Source organism: Watersipora subatra, chromosome 6 (assembly GCF_963576615.1).
Source record: "Watersipora subatra chromosome 6, tzWatSuba1.1, whole genome shotgun sequence".
In the NCBI taxonomy this organism is placed as follows: domain Eukaryota; kingdom Metazoa; phylum Bryozoa; class Gymnolaemata; order Cheilostomatida; family Watersiporidae; genus Watersipora; species Watersipora subatra.
The window spans coordinates 29,865,227-29,885,590 of record NC_088713.1 but is presented as its reverse complement, the minus strand read 5'-3'; the positions used below and the strand labels follow the sequence as shown (position 1 = coordinate 29,885,590).

General features: G+C 35.6%; 2 long non-coding RNA genes across 3 annotated transcripts in view; one reads left to right on the top strand and one right to left on the bottom strand.

Annotated features, from left to right (window-relative positions):
* Window positions 1-2,428: 2,428 nt before the first annotated feature.
* The window catches only part of LOC137398840 (uncharacterized), a 78,235-nt gene continuing 60,299 nt past the window's right edge, over window positions 2,429-20,364 (bottom strand). Inside the window, exon 3 of one of the 2 annotated variants that reach the window (XR_010979023.1) lies at window positions 2,429-3,007. This is a non-coding gene — a long non-coding RNA (uncharacterized lncRNA). Of the gene's footprint in view, window positions 3,008-5,313; window positions 6,476-20,364 lie in introns of those variants that run through there. The other variant, XR_010979022.1, reaches the window with a different exon arrangement.
* On the top strand, window positions 12,794-17,242 carry LOC137398884 (uncharacterized). Its single transcript, XR_010979038.1, has 3 exons — window positions 12,794-13,043; window positions 13,181-13,325; window positions 17,162-17,242. It is a non-coding gene; the product is annotated as an uncharacterized lncRNA (long non-coding RNA).

The following is a 20,364-nucleotide window of genomic DNA, read 5'->3' as shown; positions in this document are numbered from 1 at the left end:
ACACTCTTCACAATATTAATTTTTGTGATTGAATTTTAATGACTTGTCACTAGGTTAAGATACTATTAGGGTTATTCTATGGTATTCATTTTACCAAGCTGTAGCAGAAATTGACTAAGTCTGCTGTTTACTCAAGGGTATGGATTTTTTATGCTATAGTAGCAATGGTACGAGAGATTACCGTTTAGTGAGCGATAAGCATTATGCGTGGTGCTCAACCAACTATATAGAAATGAAAATAATTCTTTCTTTTGTTGTCTCAAAAATTCTGCACAATAATACCTTAATGAAATATTTAAAATATAATAATATAAAACATCTAAAATAATTAGAATATTAGTTATAAGTTTGACAGTTGCTTTACTTATACTAAAATGTTTGTGGCTTTTTTCTTGTTAAGTGTCAGCTTCTTATCTATAAGCTCACGAATATGAGCTCAAGATTCAGTCCTGTTAGGATGAAAAGTAATTATGTGCAAATGAATTGTTCAATACAACTATAGTATCTTTAAATGTATATGGGAGTCTAAGTCAATTTGTTTACTACAACTAAAAGTGACCTAATCTACCTGCTGGTCAATATAGGTCATACGGATGGGTAGGATTGTAACTGTTCATTTTAACAAAATACTAATTAAATCTACTAGTGCACTTATTCATGTGCGGTGTTACGCGTAGAGAGCTCAATCACTATGAACTCTTCCAGGGAGCTATCTTCTGCCAAATAATTAATTCAAAATTTGTTGTTTCAATAAATAGCGGGAGGGGGAGGGGGAAGGGCAGAAATAAATTTCAATAACTGTCAATCAGTTGCAATAATAATGACATGTGTCCTTTTCCGTCTTCAAAAAGAAGCTTTACAGAGAAGCTTTACCACAGATTCAAATTATCTATCAAGGATCCGTAAACGCTTTGCTAAAAAGTTGTTCTAAAAAATTTGTTCTAAATTCGGCATCTGTTACCATTACACATCTGTTATAATTTTTTGTCTATTATTCGTAGTATTAGATTATCCTACCAATTAATATTACTACTTTTAGGGAGTAGCTCAAGTTTATTATCGAACGCAGATGCACTGCTTGAGTGTTAGTACTAACTTCTCAGATAAGGAGCATTCATAATTATTGTCTGTTCAACCAACGTACGTTGATTAATGTGATCGAGATTTTACAACTGCAATAATCTGCAACAATCATAATAAATGCAACAATCTAGAACTATACTCTGAGAAAGGGAGTTCCTAAGGTATGGAATATAAAACTATGTTAGTTTTTCTCAAAACCTTATGTTTGTTTAAGAACAGAAAATGATATAATAAGTTACACTCTAGGCTAAGTTAAAAGAACAGATGTAATTTTTAGAGACTTAAAGTATAGTCACCCTCTTGTTCTTTTGGGAAGTGACTCCTCCACTTAATCCGCTGACAAGCCTACCTGCCAAGATGAAACCATGCTATAAAAGTTAAGCGTATAAGTGAATATGCATCATTTTATATTGGTTAAGAGTTAGCCTTGGTGTCCAGGAGTGAAACTATATGTGTCGTACCTGAGTCTTGTAATATTGGGGGTTCTTGGCTACGTCCTGATGTTCTTCCGTCAGTAAAGGTTTCATAATATTTAACCTTTACTTTTAATATTTGGTGTGGGGTAGATTGGTACCAGATGCGGACCTTCAAACATCGCATGACACAGTTTGTTATTTATCGTCTAGATGTTGTTGCTGATCGAGTGTGAGGCACTGTTTTAGGAGTTTAATCTGAGTCCTAACTACTAGCTTTTAATAATTAACTGGAACCATCCTATGCTATGTTTTTAACTGTTTTAGTAGAGGAATGAGTGGGCTCTCATGTAATGGTGATAATCCCAAAGATGGGATTTGTAGATGTCATAATTCTGGGAATATCTTATGTTAGCTGTATGGTGATGTAACTTGCTATCTTCTTTAGGTCTATCTGTACATGGCTGATATCAGACAAAACACTGTGCATGTGTAGTCACCTCGTATATCTTTTATAATTTTATATCTTTTATAATATTCCTTAGGCACTCAGTCTATTTTCAGCTAGCTTGAAACATCATGTTTGTACACAAGGAGAGACTGTAGAGTATTAGAGAGTTCATACTAGTCATCATGTGCTGACTCAGGCCCATAGCCATGGCCAACCTTACTGATTGAACTCAACCTATGTTCTTCATGGCTTTCATAAAGTATGTCAGGGTAGATTAATTTTAATGATGTCTACCAGCTAGACCTGACTGTTGTTTATTTCGATGAGGAAAGAGTCTGAGCCAAAAAAATGGTGAAATGTGTTTTTATTAGCACTAGTAGTTTGGCAGTCTAGCGTGCTGTGAGAGTTCGTTAGGCGAGCCAGTAGAACCCTGAGAATAAATATGTCTACAATTATTCTAAAATGCTTGAAAGCGGTTGAAAAGGGCAGCTATCAGATTGATCAGTTGCTAGGCTGAACGACACGTCAACTTAGTATGAAGCAATGCTTTACCCCAACCTTTAACTGTAACTTCAGATAGATGGACATACACACTTTCATTATAGCAAAGACTAGTACCCTGGCAGTCTACTTCAGTTTGAGAAGTTGACAAAATTGAACACTGAGAATAAGTATGTCTACAATTATTCTAAAATGTTTGAAAGTTGTTGAAAAGCGCAGTTGTTAGATTGATCAGTTGCTAAGTTGAATGGGACGAGCATGAACCTAATATGAAGCAATATTTTATCCCAACTTCTAGCTGTAACTTCAGCCAGATGGACATACACACTTTCATTGTAGCAAAGGCTAGTACCCTGGCAGTCTAGTGTGTTGTGAAAAGTTGACAAGAGTGTAAAATAAAATGGAAGTGAATAAGCATATGCACAATAATTCTAACACATGGGAAGCAACTGGTTTGCCAGTAATTGGGGTTGGTCTTGCAGGCTGGCAGTCTCAGGTTCCTTCATGATGCATTCTTTTCTATCAACATTCAACTATGGCTTTTGGCAAGCTGACACTGCTGTAATTATAGCAAAAATTATTATTGACACGCTCAGTGTAGTCTATCACAAGTGAGTGCTTCTCTTGTAATTCGACAGGCTCTGCTGGTCATGTACCAAGATATACTGATTCTAATATAGAGGCCTTCTGCTCCGCCAACAACTGCTTGTCTCACTAACTACTCAACTCATGTGCTTGCCTTCAAGCACCTGCACATATCTGATTTTAAGATTGATGTTTTTCAGCTCGTTGACATTATGGTTGGACCACCAGAGATGTTTGATAGCAAAGTGTGAAGCTTATATTTACGTCTGTGCATCACTTTAATTTACTACCATCACATTTACTGAGTCACTGCAAGTCTTGTAAGGATTTTTAAGTCCAGACATATTTTGATATATGAAAAAAATTTAGCTGAGATGTAAGTTTAATGTAGTTTCAGGTCACGACTTTAAGACCTGATATAGTATCATTTATTACTAATTATCTGCCAAATTATTAATATAAGTTATAATAGGGCTTAGTATAACATATTGCTTTGTATGGGTTTTCTACATGAGGTATTAACGTTGGCGCCCTTCCATTCTAACATCTGCCCCAAGCAACCACTCAAAGCACATTAAATAATTGATCCAATAGCAGCTATCCTCCGTACTTTATTGTTACACTTGACAATCTCTCACAATATACTAGACTGTCAGGGTACTAGTAGTGATAGTGATATAATAACCTCTTTTTTATTTATGCACTGTCTCTTATTTATCATGCTTTTTTATTAAATAATTGCAAGATAGTAAAAAACAACTATATATTCATATTTAGCGAGGCTATAACTCCAAAATAGTGAAGCAAATGGAAATAATTTCTGCGTAGAAAGTGAATTGAGGTTTTTTTTGTATTAGTAATGATTTGAAGTTAAGTCTATTACTCTAATAGGTGAAACCATAAATAGCAACGCTTATAGCCTTCTATATCATAAACCTTTGCCTACATCCTAACAACTTTCCTTGACACTCTGCGCAGGTGCTTCAAAAGGAGTCACTGATTGAAAACTGAAGTTCTGAGCCCTTCAATGTTTACAGCAGGAGAAATTATATATTGATAAGTCAGCAATGGACATCTAGCCAGAAGAGCAAAGGAAAAGATGAAAAATTTTGGTAGCTTCTAAGAAATAAACAGACTTTTATTTGTAATTGCCAAACTGCCATAGAAGCCAGCACCTGTTAATGTTTGTCGATATTTAGTTAAAGGTTGAGAGAAACCAGAGATGATGAGTCCACAAGTTTACATTCGGTCATGTCTTTTATTATTTTTTCAGTCGTGTCTTTCGGACATGCACTTTCTGATTTTTTATTTGTACAACAATTACTATCATCAAAAAAGTGCAATCATCCCTTTCATTTGAAAATCTTTCAGATAAACGTTACGGATCTATATGAAGGATTATATGAGCAAAACTGCCACTAAGTGTATAAATTGTACCACAACTGGCAGGACTGTCAGTCATCAAGAATTAAAACCGTATATATCCATATGTGTAGCCTACAATATTAAATCTATGTGTTTGTCATTTGTCTGTTGGTCTGCCTGACATGTGTCTGAGTGACAAAGTTTTTGGAAGAAAAAGTTCCCCTAAAACTGGACTTAACTTTGGATTCTCAGGATTTGCAGACTGGTGCTGAATGAACAATAAATGATTATGCAGATACTTATACACCTGTCAATATTTAATAGCTTCACGCTTTGCTATCACCATTTCACACTCAGAGATAGCGAATTCATGAGTGCTCATAGCTGCTTTTACCAAATGCTGGCCTAGTTTATAATAATAGCTCGTGTTATGGAAAACATTAAGTAGACATATATAGTTAAGACATAATAAAGCCCTTATGATAGTAAAGATACTAGAATTTAATAGTTACTCAAATTCATTGAGTATTAATATTTTACCCCAACCTTTAGAAACCTTTCTATGCAGAACCTTCTTAATTACCCAAAGAATGCCAGACACTTAGCTAGTATGGTACATAAATTACATAATTTAGCCATATTGTAAGGTCAATAACCTTCTACTTGAGTTGGTAAATCTCCGAATCGCTGGACCCATGGAGTAGAATTAGAAAGGAAAACAAAAGAAAGAAATAGCTTAAATATTAACCTTCGTAATAGCGACCTAAAATATTCAAATCCTCAGCTTTTGCTCCGAGTTTTATTCTTTGAACTGTCACAACAATGTGAGGCTGTGCTGACCTCACACTCATGGACGCCACAAAGAATTTTGTGCAAATAAGACTTTGGCTTCGAACTTCAAGTAAAATAATATATTTGAGTGATGTACACTGCGCATATAACAATCACATGTAAAAAACTGACTATATACAGCTAAAAATGCTACTTTTATATAAAAGCTAGATTTGCATAATTGATGTCAAAACATAAGCATTTCCTAGCATGACTTGGCATATGAGACACAAAACATAAGTCCAAAAAATATATTTTTTCTTTCTAACTTGAATGCAACTTAAATGAACTTGATTTCAACAATGTACTTTGACGGCAGGCGCAGGATGATATTATTTATTTTAGAAATAGTTCATAGCATTTCGTGGCAGCAATGACTGCCAATATAATAAATCCATAAACATTGCATAGCTTTTGTGAAATACTGGCTTTCCCCTGAAATTTTATTGCAATGATGAAACATTTATTGTCAAATAAAGGTGGAGTTGTGACAATTGCTAGAACTGACATATTCAGGTCAACACTGATGAATCATGTGGAATAAATCACTTTTCTCTCTTGAAATATGTTGATAAATTACACCTTCCCTCTTTGAGAAGGCATGAGTCACAGGGAAATGGTCAAATGTGGATAAACGCCGAGAATGCTGTTTCAAGATGAGGAGAAACGAAAACAAGAAATATTGATAGTGTAGGTGCTCTCACCTATAAGGTCTTTCTAGCTCATGTGATGTCTTATACATTTTGTGTATTAATATCAGGTTTAGTGTCTGCGTGTCTAATGAATATCACAACATGTTGATGCGTCCATATACTAAATATGTTGCCGATGACACATTGCTTGTGATGCTCTTATGTGATGTCCTTGAGCTCTTTGAAAAGGTCATGCACAGTAATCCTCTGAGATATGTAACCATAAAAGTGGATAGCTCTTAACTAAATGAAACCTTACTATACCGTTCAGGTTTCCGATTATTCCTACTACAATATGAAAAAAAGTATTTCTGTTTTGTCTAAGATATAACAGTCTCCTTCTATATTTTTTCAAGTGGAAAATCGATAACTTATTAATGAATATTACTATTTTAGACTGGAATAGGGTCAGGTTAAGCCAATGTAAACTAAACTTGCAGCACCCAACTGCTGTTTAAAATGAGGCTGCTGCGTATGTCCAATCAATGATGTAACACATGCAGCTGTAGAAAAACATAAGCAACTTAACTGAAGTGTTGTACAGTACTGACGACCTACGGTAAGATAAGTCACTCTTTCTACTATCTAAAAGAGTGAAGCGCGCATGTCAACATTTGCGCTTCCACTGTCAACATTTGCCGCTTTCAGCACACTACCATAGATACATGAAAACTACTCCATTCACACACAACATCAAGCTTGTTATCAATGCCACAAGAAAAGGTGGGGGGAAAGAAACCAAAGTTTACAGTTTACAGGCCGCTGTTTTTAAATATCAATTTTGAATATTTACCAAATGAATAAAATTTGTTGATTTTAATTGTTTCCTTCTTTTTAATAAAGCAAAGAAAAATATTGTTAAAGAACAGTATTTATACTCCCTTTACACAGTTCATTTTACTCTTCACAGGACAGTCAAGCAGCGAACACGCTAAGTGTTAACTACCAATATTTATATGAATTTGTACAATATTTATAGATATACATGAATGTCAATGCCATAAAAATAAGCATGCATGCAGAGAGTGTGTGTGCACTATGACTCTGCTGGAATGATCTAGGCTGGCTCCTTTTTTATGCTTCTCTTAATGGTAGCCTCCACCTCCTGCTCATCGTTTCCTCCATCTTCCTTTGTGATGCAACTTGTGTACGTGACTCGCTCTCTCGTATCTAAATGATAATGTACCGCCAGGGTAACTGAGCTTAACAATTTTGTTTATTACAACTTGATTCCGTTAGCCAGTTGGCTGTTGTACAATGCCACTACTTATGACCGGCCAGCAAACCGCTTGGTGTTGGTTCCTAGCTGGCTGCCACTACAAAATGCTACACAAATAAAAAAAAAGAAATGGGCTCGCATTACTATTTTCAATGCTCCCAATGCAGTGAAAATATTTAGTTTTATTGGGAGGAAAAATATTGTTTGGTTTGTATGTTGTATCTGTGAGTATGTTTGCGAGATTCAGAAGCAGAAGATGTTTTGGTATCACCATCACTTAACTGAGTCGTAAGTCGGTGGTTGAAAGTCTTCAGTCAGTGGGACTTGTTCTTCATGACTGGTGTAAGCATGCCAAAAAAGTATGTTTGTTGGAACAGGTAGGACAAGCAAGGAAATCGGCTCCTCTTCAGCTATTGTAGGTGAGCTGGCATTCTTTTTTGACAATGATATTAAATGCGATTTACTTGTTGAGTAGTCTAAGCAAAGTGTTTCTATGTGTCTCAAATGGTCTATTTCTAGTATCAAAGGATAGTGGCATTCCAGTATAACCAATAGCTTGGCTCTAATTTTTTTGATAGCACTAATACTTGTATGTAAACTTCTCCTATACTACTGACCTAATGGCTCAAACTTCCTTTCATTTTACACATGCAGTAACCCAAAAACATCACAATGGGATTTCACAACAGCTGAAATTTGAGCTCCACTAGCGGTAAAAACATATTGTTTCACACAGGCTACCTCGGCGCTTATCGTTGATTCATATACACACATCACGCAAAGCTAGCTGTTTTGATTGAGAAGGTTAAGCAGAACAACTCTGACAACTACTTCCTTCAACCATTCCACATGTGAGCCCGATGGCCTGTCTGTATTATTTAGAAATATTGGGTTTGTTTGACTTACTGCTCTTTGCCTGTGGTGTCTACCTGCATGACTTTGTGAGGCTGATTGCAAAGTTCTGGGTTTTTTCGATTTCAGGGGAACGAATTAGAAATGGATCAGATAACTGAGAGTCAACAGTTTGCTTCTCTACACGCTTTTCCTCATTGTTCTCAATCACTGGTTCATGGTGAGTAGTTTTAGTCATGTTAAAGGCCTGATTTAGAGCGATAGAAATCTTTGTGTTTTCATAATCATTTCACATTGAATTTTTTCACCATTATCTGAAAAATTTTTTTTATTCTATGATGCATTTCGTTTAAAACGTTGCAAACCCACTTGTGCACATTGGCAAACACTTCCGGAACACTGTGCAAATAGCTATTATGCAACAAAAAATATCCAATTTTGTTTAAAGTGAAAATTGCCGTATCTAGGCAAGAAGTCATTTACTTCATTCACTATATTATTAGCCAATTGGTAAGCTCAGCTGCCCGTGTTAGTAGAGAAACCTGGAGAAACATCTAGGGGAAGGTGGGGCTAGTTGAGACAAGGGGCAAGTTGAGACAGTCCCATAATTTCTAGTTTGCTTCATATTCGAGAGTTGCCTTTTTTACTCAATAAAAGGCACTTCCTGTTGGTGTTATCTATGTTGGATACGGAGATATTGGATAACTCTACTTCAGGTAAGAATAAATTTTCAAATTTTGAGCAATTTTTCTAAATATTTCCATTAACAGATATTGTTGAATTCTGAGTTTAGTTCAACATTTTAGTTCTGGATGTTCACCATAAATCACCAAATTTATAGATTTAAATGAAAAAGCATTTTTAAATTGGAGCAATTTAGTCATCAAAAGAAGTGAGGGGGCTAGTTTAGACAGCGTCGGTGGGGCAAGTTGAGACACTGTCTCAACTTGCCCCTAATGCAGTACCATGTATAATTAACTTGTTAGTGTAGTGCACCATTTGACTATAATCATGTTCCATGTAGTATTATCTCTTTACTGTAATGTAAATGTTATGTAGGTAGGCCTACATGTAGATGTCAAACATGTTCATTGCAGATCGGCAGAAAACATGGTGAGAAGCTACAAGAGGAAGACCGACAGAGGTAACGAAAATTCGAATGAGAAGCTTCAGTATGCTATTCACTTAATGACTGCAGACAATTTTAGCTTGAGAGAGGCAGCAAAAAATGCAGGTGTTAACAAATCCGCTTCGTCTAGATTTCATAAAAGAACAAAAATATAGGCTACGTTGCTCCACACCAGGTTTTTGACGCTGCGTCAGAGGCAAAGCTTGTCGAATATTTGATAACGTCTGCTCACATGAATCATGGATTGACGATGGAAGAAGCAAGGCGCCTTTCATATTCATTTGTATCTGCTAAAAATATCAGTGTCCCACAGTCTAGGAATGAAAAGAAAATTGTAGAAAAAGATTGGTTTTTGAAGTTTATGGAACGGAATCCGGCATTATCTCTCAGGAAACCGGAGGCAACTAACCTTGCCAGATCTACAGCATTTAACAAACATACAGTTGGCAAGCTTTTTGAAAATCTCAACGAAATCCATGGCAAGAACAATTTCCCTGCTAACAGTATCTACAAAATGGACAAAACTGGATTAACTGCAGTTCATGTACCGCCAAAGGTTATTGCCCTTAGAGCTATGAAGCAAGTAGGTCAGGTTACTTCTGGAGAAAGAGGCATCTTAGTCTCCCTTGTTGCATAAGCACTGATGGAAATTCAATTCCACCTACAATATCTGGCCACGCAAAACTGAGCGTAATCTGGAGTCATATAAAACCAGTTCTCCACCAGGCAGTCTAGGGCTAGTTCATGAGAGTGGCTGGGATGACAGCTTCAAACTTCCATAAGTGGATGGCACATTCCATCAGCTTCAGCAAACGATTTAAGGAGTCACCAGTGTTGTTAATTTTGGATAACCACCAAAGCCATTTGTCCTATGAAGCAATTGAAATGACGAAAGAAAACAACGTGGTGCTTCTCATATTTCCGCCGCATGTGACCAACCATCTTCAACCATTAGACGAATCTGTCTATGGACCTTTAAAAAAGCAGGTCTATTGAAACTAAAGTATATAACTATATTATAGAGCCAATATTTCTTGACGCTATCAGATTCAGTTATGATGCATTTTAGACACAATGTTGTCTTAATTGTAGGTATTACCTTTCCGCCCGCAATGGTTGGATATTGGACAATGCCAGAAAGACAATCAGCCTATACCAAATAACTGGCTTTGCTGACAAAGCTCTACACCGATCCCAGACACCTAAAAACACTATCTCTGGATTTAGAGCGACAGGAATCTTTCTTTATGACCCCGATAAATTCACAGAGGCTGATTTGATGCCAGCCACTGTCACCTATCGTCCAGCTCTAGTTGTGTATGAGGCTTGCACCTTTACACCTGCCAGTAAAAGTGTAGTTTTTCCACTTTACTACTTACTTCGGATCAGCCACTGCCAATATCTAAAGTAACACCTGAAATGATAAGGCCTTACTCCAAGGTAGCATCAAGCAAAGAGAAAGGAGAAGAGGTGAGACGTCGGTGCTGACAAATACACCGAAATAAGAGAGAATCCAACAAGAGAGTTTGGCTAAGGAGAAAAAGCGTCAAACAGTCACGCTAATAAAAAAGTGACAAAGAGTGGCTGTAAGCAGTTCCGAATCATCAGATGACGAGCAAGTCTTTCTCGATGACTCTTCATCATGTGCTTCTGAAGCTGAGGAAATGCAGGTAGAAAAAAACTCGATAACAGAGGGGGCTTATGTGGTTGCAGGATATCTGAACAGAAAAGTGAAAAAATACGATGTTGGAAAGATACTAAGCACTTCTACCCCCGAAGATGTGTCTGAAGTCACTTTTCTCAAAAGACTAGGTGTAGGATTCGTATGGCCAAAAGAGCAGGACATCGATGTCATGGACATTAGTGCCATTAAGCTCATATTGTCACCCCCCCCCCCCCCCCCGACCTTGCCCGGGTACTTCTCGTTCTCGAGACAAACTTCTCTTTGAAGTAGATCTGGACATGGTTAAGAAGTAGACTGTTTATATGTATCACGCACAGAGATGTGACATTGCAACATTGCATTTGTATATTATTTGAGTGTAATATAAATAATATATCGGTTGTAATATTCTAGTTCCAAATATATGGTCAAATTTAATTGTTTTCTTCATAGTACTTTATATTGTCTCAACTTGCCCCAGTGTCTGTCTCAACTTACCCCACTCCGGGGCAAGTTGAGACAGCTAGTAGTCCTCCACTAAAATGCCCACAGAAATTGAATTTTTTGATCATATACCAAATTGACCAATGAACAATTTGAGCAACATGTGGCATGTTATTTTGCACATATCTAATAATATTTATTCACAATGACCTAAAAGTTATTGCAAAAAAACTGATTTTTGTCTCAACTAGCCCTACCTTCCCACATTCCCACCTTCCTACATGTTTAAAAACATCCCTTCATTTAAAAACTGATTGATTAGTGCCGGTGATATTTGCAATTGAAGGCACTCCACTGATCATTGATCTGTAGCTATCGCTGAATAGTTTTTAATAGCTGTGCAAGGTTGTACCAACAATAATTTATGAGTCAAGTTGGCATGAAAGCAAATGTAATCGTGATTCAATAAGTGTCATACCTACTAGCGTAGGTTGTCATTCTAACGAGGTTTTTGCTAGCTGTGTTAGTGGTCGCACAGATTGACAGCTACTGCGAAATGAATTTCGGAATGAATGATTGTAATTTTTTGTGAATTCTCAACTCAAGCGCTTGCAATTTGCCATTCACTTTTGAATTGGTGACCATTCCCTTAGCATTCGATATGTACTACGGGTACGTCTCGAACTGTTAGCAACTTTAGCATGCGTTTCCTGACAACTCTACACTTCCCACTCACTATTCTGTTTAACTACTTTTTATCTATTAAACTCACACCGGTCAGCCATCTAACAACTGTTTTGGAATTTCTCATTAAAAGTCTGGTGTGGCAGGTACTTGCAGTCGTCCTTTGCATAGAGCTCTTATAATAGATCAGAACTGTCTCACAGGGTGCAGAAGCTTAAAAGGTAAGTACAATAACCCATTACACCAATGGTACTTTCTACCTTATTAGTATCACAATCCCTCTTAAATACCGTAGTCTCATACATGAAAGAATTGTAAGCAGTGAATTTGTAATCAGTGCAACATTTGAAACTAGTATGGTACACAGGGTCAGCTATGTTATCTGTTTAAAACAATAAACTAACAGAAGTGAGCTTTCCGTGCAGTGTCGCATGCCATTTCATCATACCGTAGCATATATCTTTAGACACGATTTGATCAATGAAATCGCATTTTCTTGTCTGACTTTTACCTAGGAAATCAGAATGTTTGGTGATTTTCATTTAAAAGATCTGGCAGTGGTATGTTGTACTTCATACTGTAACAATTAGGGGTTGTAAGGTCTGAGTGCAATAGCAGATGGCTTATGCACTGCAGTGATATGAGCTAGTGTTCATGATGGCAGTGACGGCAACAGAAACTTGGCAATCTTACAGCTTGTTTTGCAGACCATCGGTGCTTGAGCACTCACAGGTTCTATACAGCAAAGTGTGCCAAGTAAGTTTTTCATTGAACTAGCTTGATACGCATGAATGATTTATGATGACTAATTAATTGCTTATGGAATAAGAGCAAAAGGAATGCTCCAGTGCACATTGGTATAGCAACTCGTCTGTTAAAGTATGCACACGGTTGCCAGTTATTCACTATAAAAATATCAAACCTTACTGTCTTCGCAAGCTTTACATTGCTCTCATGGCTTAAAACTACAGGAAGTGATTTGGTTACCTCAAGCGTGTTGCTTAAAGGGGCTTCAGTATTGACAGTTTTTTATGAATAATAATCTCAACACTTTGCTTTGAGCTACTTAAAATGTGACTGTCTCAGTAGTATTAGCCTTCTCAACAGTTTTACAAAGGTCATCAAACTTGGGTAACTTCAGCATAGGTTTATCTTCAGCATTCACAAAACATGTTATTTCGTACTGAACTTTTGTTTCACCATTGCTATTTCTCAATCACAACGTTTGCAGAGAATGCAAAAATCAACTGGTTTGGTTTTATTTTAAGCAGAAACCTCGTCTTGATATTACTGCTGGAAGCAACAGAAAAGACTTGGTTAGTGGCTGGAAACTTTGCAGGCAGTTGTCCTTACCACCACGGAGGTGGCATCCAGACTTTTGCGGCTGTTGCTTTAGTGGCTCTCAAGATTGAGGTGAGTAGCTATTAGATTGGAAAGCACATCTTTGTAGGTTTTCCTCATTGCAAAAATTTCTATTTCCATTGAAACAATTTTTTGTATGTAGCCCTCAATTAGGGCATTGAAAAGAAAATTGGTTTTCATGTCCACATTCTAAACATTGTCTCTTTGTCTCTCTATGCTTCTCTAAGCGATTGTTCTTGGGTGGGAATTTCTTTAACCCTCTGTAGCTACTAAAACCTGAACTGTAGTTGACAGCAACATCAGCTGTCACTCATGTCACATTAATGTCCCTCATAAGCCCGTTTTCTACGCTAGTGCTGGCTTGCAAAAGTTTGAACATACATTTTCCTCCGAAATATATTACGCTTTTTTGGATTTTATTTTTTTGATTTTTTTGAAGTAAAATAACACGAGTTGGCTTTCCTCTGACTCTTCACTCTAGATTTTGACTTTTCTGAATCATTTGTAATGCTGTTTTACTGGTTTTCTCTTACTCTACTTAAATGAAACAATTTCTACAGTCACTTGATCTTTGCCCACTTTGCCCACTTTCAACAAACTTTTCAAGGTACTACATCTAACATATTTGCCTTTATCTCTTATAATTTTAAGCAATTTGTAGCAGCCAAATCCTTTAGATAAATTATCAAAATTACGATGCGCTCAACTTTGGGTACATCCTTTATTTAGTACACGACACCTTCCAAATTTTTCGATAGACATTTCAAAACCTTTGTCTACTGATTTGACTGTGAAAGACAAGCCAAATTTTACACATTTTCTTTTATTACTAGCAGGCATTGTAATATGGTTATAATTATCTTTAGTTTATTGGATCTTACAAAAAGAAGAGCTTATGTTGGCTGGATCCCTCTTGTCCTTATAACTATCTTTGAACCTAAATAGAAGGAAGCTTATTAAGTCTTATTACATATGGCTCCTTCTTGTTTTCAAAATTGTTCTAAACTCCACGAAGCAGAGAGCTTACAGTACTAGAGCTGGCTCTCTCCTGTCCATATTGTTAGTGTTGACTAATTGTCAGAACTCTAATATGCTCTCCAAGTGTATGGTCTGCTCATCTAATTGGCAATCTGCATGGTCTGCAATCACCCTATAGGTCTTATCTGCATGCAAGCGAACATATTCATGTATTTCTTTTAATTTCTCATTTTCCCCCTCACTCAGTGTCATCATGGTTTCTGTACCGAGCTCATGGATCTCTTTAGCTCCTAGCGGGTCATGGTCTGCCAGGCTTTCTCATTTTGTCTTTCATGACAACAAGCAGTGTTCCCTCAAATTCTTTCCATAGCCTCTGGCACCAGAATGTGAGTGGGTGTTGACCTCACACTTATGGTTTTGGCGTAAAGTCGCGTGCAAATACAACATTCGCTTTAAACTTCAAGTAACATAATATATTGGAGTAATGTACGCTGCACATATAGCAATCACATGTAGAATACTGACTTTATAGAGCTAAAAAATATTTTTTTGTAGAAACTTTATAATAAAATGTTTGACGTCAAAACCTAAAGACTGCTAAACACAATTTGGTGACATGCAACATTCGCCAAAGTGTACGTTTTAGCTTTAGACACAATTGACATGACCCATAGTTTGCAGGAAGCTTAATCGCAACTTTGGTTTTGAGAATAAACCTTGAAGGCAGACACAAGATGTGATCATTCATTTTAGACATAGTTCATAGTAATGCATGTCAGCAATGACTACCAATATAAATAAATCCCTAAACATTGTATAACTTGTGTAAATGAATGGTCTTCTTGGAAACTCAATCACAATGCTGCTATAACGAGATAAAGGCTGTCAAATAATTGTACGATAGTTGCAATCACTAGGACTGACATAATCAGATCAACAGCGATGAATCGTTCAGAATAAATCAGTTTTCTTCTTTGAGATATTTTGATATCTTACACAAAATGATGGCCATTCATACATCCCATATCTGAAATAAAAACTTATACTCTAAACACTAAGTTAATGTGCCTAAATGTATGATCTTGGGCTGTAAAAACTATGGAAAGACCGCATACTTTGTCATGTGTTTACCAGGCTATGAACAGAAAAAGTAATTGATGTTTGAGAATTTAAACTTTTAATGACAAAATTTCCAGTTGTAAGTATTTTTGTTAGCCATCATTACCCAGCTGTGTAGAAGAAAACATGTTAAATATTTGATACTACATAATTATGTTAGTCATACCATGCATTTCATGTTGCTGTGAAGTACAACACATACTAGTGGTAATAGCTATGGTAGTAACCATCTATTACAAACACAGATTAATCACATACAATTCCATTACTATGCTTATACTGTAGGCCACTCTTTAGCTATACATACCAGTTTGTTGAATTGGCTGTCTGTAAAGAATATACAGAACATGACAGTGAACTAGTCAATATGAGATTATGAAAAATAAAATACGATTAAAAGAGCACCAAGACTCACCAAACTAATAAACTACAAACACTGTTAGCTGAAGGAAAGCAAGACAAGCAAGGAAAGCAGTTAGTTGAAGGTGGAGCAAGTGCATGAGATGTATGATTGCTAGTAAAGGTCCGCTGTCTGTCTTCCATGGCCTTGTGTCTCTTGATTCTTTTGGTCTCTGTCTGAGTAGATGGTCTCTTTTAACTAAATACAGTAGAGACGAAACCAGTTTTTAGTCATTTTTTTCTCAGTCTTAGTCGAAGTAACCTATGGCTCTACAAAATGTTTCTGTTAAATATTTATTATACGGATGCAGGTATGAATTCCAATTTACCTTTTTGAGCTACAAAAATATATGTAGGCCTATAGATTCTTTTTTCTTAAACATATATTAAGATGAGTCATGGCATGGGCATGGGGGTGGTTAAGACTCTGTGTTTCTAATCTACTGTAACTGTTCTCCCAAGTCTGATTAAGTTCACGATTAAATTTTTCACGATTAAATTGTTTCTTTCATTAATTTGTCCTCTAGCCTAGACAATTAATTAACTGTCATCAGTATTTTAAGTAGCAAAACATGAGCAGAACTATTATTTTTATGAAATATAATTCACCTCGTAGAGTAGAACTTATTGCCTGGCTCTAAAAGTTTAGGAGCTATTGATTTGCTGCTAGTGTCCAGCTTGTTGACATCATGAACCCGTGTTCTTTTTAAGGAGTAATTTTGAAGAAACCTAAAAACTGAAACTTCTTTAGATTGGTTTGCTCCCTCAACTCCCAGAAGTTAATCATTTTTACATTCATACCACAATCTCATTCACTAAACAAGTGATACAACTATCATTAGAAATATGTTAGCGCTTTTTCTTGGTTAGACTGATTTTAATCTCAATAATAGTTATCGGAAAACAAATACACTAGAAAGTTAAATTATTTGTTTATTTGAGTAGGATTATGTAGGTCTAAGTTACTTTTTTTCCATAAATAAGTGAGATATTGAGAAAAACGTATAGGCATTCAATTAAACAAATACAGACTTTGTTTTAAAACTATCATATCTGTTTCTGGCTTTGATAAAACAGATCTTTTCTACACAGCTTTACTAAACATGTAAACACTAGTATGCTTCTCTGTTCAAATACAGCAGCTGACTGGGTTTCACTCAAAGTTAGTGTTACAGAGACCTTTATATGCTTTCTATAACTCTTAATAACTACTGGTGATAAGCCAAAACGAGAACAATGTCGGAGGTGAATCAAGAATGAAGTTAGCTTGGATTGGTGTTGATGCCACAGTCACTAACCATGTAAAAATATTATCATCTGATGCTCTTAAAATGGACCTGACAGTAATTTATCTGTTTTCACCAGTCTTCATCAGTCTTGGATATTTTTAGAATGCAGAGATTTTCTTCAGATGTAATTGCTACTATAATCCAAATTCTACGGTGGTTGTCGGCTTGATGCTAAGGAATAAGCAATTACACGTAATTGCCAATGACAATTACCAATAACAATTCATAATTACCAATGACAATTAAACACAGTCAAGCATGACAGTCAATCAGAAAGGCAAAGCTCTTAGCCTAGCGGAATTATATATGCCTTAATTGACAAGTTCTTGATCGTACTAACTTTAATTGCCACCTTTTCATAGATCATTTTTACATTCATAGATCATTCATAGATTTACAGCACAACGTTTTCTTTCTATCTTAACCGCTCTGCTTTTGTATGAAATAGGACTCATTTCAAGGTATTCACCTGGCTTTAGAAATACTTTAACTATCTTCTGTTGTACATCAAGTTGTTCTGACAATTCTGTTTGGAGTTTCAATGAATAACTACTAATATTAGTTACAGCAGGTATCTACCAATAGATGCACCTACTTTTCTTCAAGATATATGAATTTATACATGGATATGAAGAACTCGTGTCACGCAATGTAGGAGAAGCTTTCACTGACAGCTTCAAGTGTTTTCTTCTAATTAGCCATTCATGAGTTACTTGTTTTATTGCTGTCTGTGAAATAACGCTGCTGTCTGACTAGATGAATTCTACTTCTATGTTCGAGTCTACATGTTTTTCTTCTTTACTGCTTGGCTGATAAAAGTATAGACCATAAAGATTACTTTAACTATTTTTTTGACATTTACTGTTCTTTTTTGCAGTCATCTGTTAATGAGTCATGAGTCAGCAATGCTAACTTCTGATTCTTCCATACTTCTTAATTCAAGGTACTAAACAACTAAAAACAGCTAAAACAACTAAGAGCCAGTGTTGAACCGCTAGTAAAATCTATTTGTAAATTACTTTTAGTCAGAAATTGTTTCATGCCATAAACTATTTCTTATTAAAACTGAAAAATTTAGGATTTTTTAATATACCAAGTAAATCCTTCTATTGTGACAGACTACCATGTACTTTTTATTCTGATTATCAGAAAGTCAAACTAAAACCCTGAATGAAGACATTCAACAGCTTCATTTGTTGGTTCAAAGTAAAATCTACAGAAATCTTAACTATGTTAAAAACTACATCAATCTGCCTAAATTCGCAGTTAGAGGTCAGGAGTGTGGTTAGAGGGTAGAGGTTAACATGGTTGCAATAAACAAAGCCTGAACTCATGACATTAAACATTCTAGCATGTGGCTCCGACAGCTGGGCTAATCATACACCTTTTGTAAAATTAGAACAGTTTGGCTCCTTCTTACTCTTCATGTACTATGGGGCTCCTGCCGATCCTTCATGGCACATGAAACTGCCTGGGTAGCAAAAACAATGAATGTTAATCATACTTTTATTAGTTATCTTAGAGGCTGTCTAATTGCTTTAGTAGCTGAATAGTTGTAGGCTTTATCAAACAAGTCAAGATGGTAGTAGTAATTTGATGAGCTCTCGAAACTAGTTTGACTTCGGGTCAAAGATAAGTCAGCACATTTATGTAGAGGCTCAAATGCTTATGCCATACCAGTTGAGATAAAGGCTATAACGCTTGAACCTCTATTGATAACTAGTTAGCTAGTTACTAAGTACACAGTAACAGTGGCAAGTCTTGATGTGTTAGTATTCTGGTGTTTTTCACATTCTCTAGACCTTCAGTATTTTTCTTACTAGTCCACAATATTCAAAAAAACTCTGTGTATATAACAATGTTGGCATATTTAACTAATTTAAATCAACCAGTTTTATTTTCAAAATGGTTATTGAACAACAGAAGTATGATATTAAAGTATGGAACTACAGTACTCCTTCCTAATTTATTAGGTTGTATTATAGAAACATTTTATTTTCTCAATTATCTCTTTGTAACCATTTTACAGACAGAAAAATGTTATAGTCACTTTATGCAACTACACACAGTGGGCATAGCAACCATTTAGTTGTTAGTAAGGACATCTTTTTGGGAATGATAAATACTATTGCGTTACAGCATGTGTTAGTTTGCACTTTTATCCAAATGAAAATTTCAATATCATAGCATTTGAAAAAATAATATATTGAAGTGTATCATTGCGTTAAATGCTCGATTTATCTGCTTACCTTTGTGTACATCTGACTAACTTTTACATCTTTCAAACAGATCGGCCATCTGGCATCAAGTTTTAATACAATTATTTTCAGTGCTAAAATATACCCAACTGAGAAAGAAAAATGTGTGCAGTTAGTAGTAAATAGGATAAAAGAAAAGCAGAATCTCAACCTGGTGTTCTCATGGTGGTATAAAACTCTGCAGGAGAGAATGCTTCTGAAAGAATTATTACTAATTACTAAAATTGGCACTTGCATGTCTTTATTTCTAAAAATATATGTATCTGCATTAAAACATGTCTATATAAATTGAAAACTTAATCAACATGAATAATCAGATTTGAAACTGCAAATTTTAATAAATTTTTTTTATCAGAAAGGAAGCTGAATTGGCTCAAAAACCTACCTGCAATAGGGGTGAGTATGAGCAACAATTTTAATGATTCAAAAAACTTTAACTACTTTCAAAATATATTCTTTCATGTATCTAAACACATGTTCTTCTACAAGTGTCTTACTTGTTGATCCGGTGCAGGGCATTGTATAGTAAACAATTCATATCAGGGTATAGAGACCATTGTAGATATACAATGCAAACATCTCCAGGTAAAAACCGTCAAACTTTTATAAAAATGTGTACATATTAAAAATTAGTAACAAAATAGTATTTTAACTTTAGTAACTATATTTACCCACAGTAACAGTTACTGTAGTGTATTTAGTGTTTTGTACTGGTTAAGATCTGCAATAAAATGCAACATTATAATTTGTGTACCGAATTCAGTATGTACGGTAAAAGGTTTTTACTTTCAAGATTGTTTCAAGATTGCGATTATTTAATGGATTTCTTGTTTCAATAATAATATCAATTGGTTACGACCATATTCCTTGGCAATATTAAGAATACAGGTGCCTTCTACCCATTTGTTTATGCTCTCCAAATAGGTTGTCTTGGAAATCATTTTTCCTTCGTCTTCTAACATTTGTATCGGTCTCAGATTCCATAGCTAACAAATTACATATAGATACTTGTAGTTATTTGCGTATGCAAAATAAAGGGTTATAGTA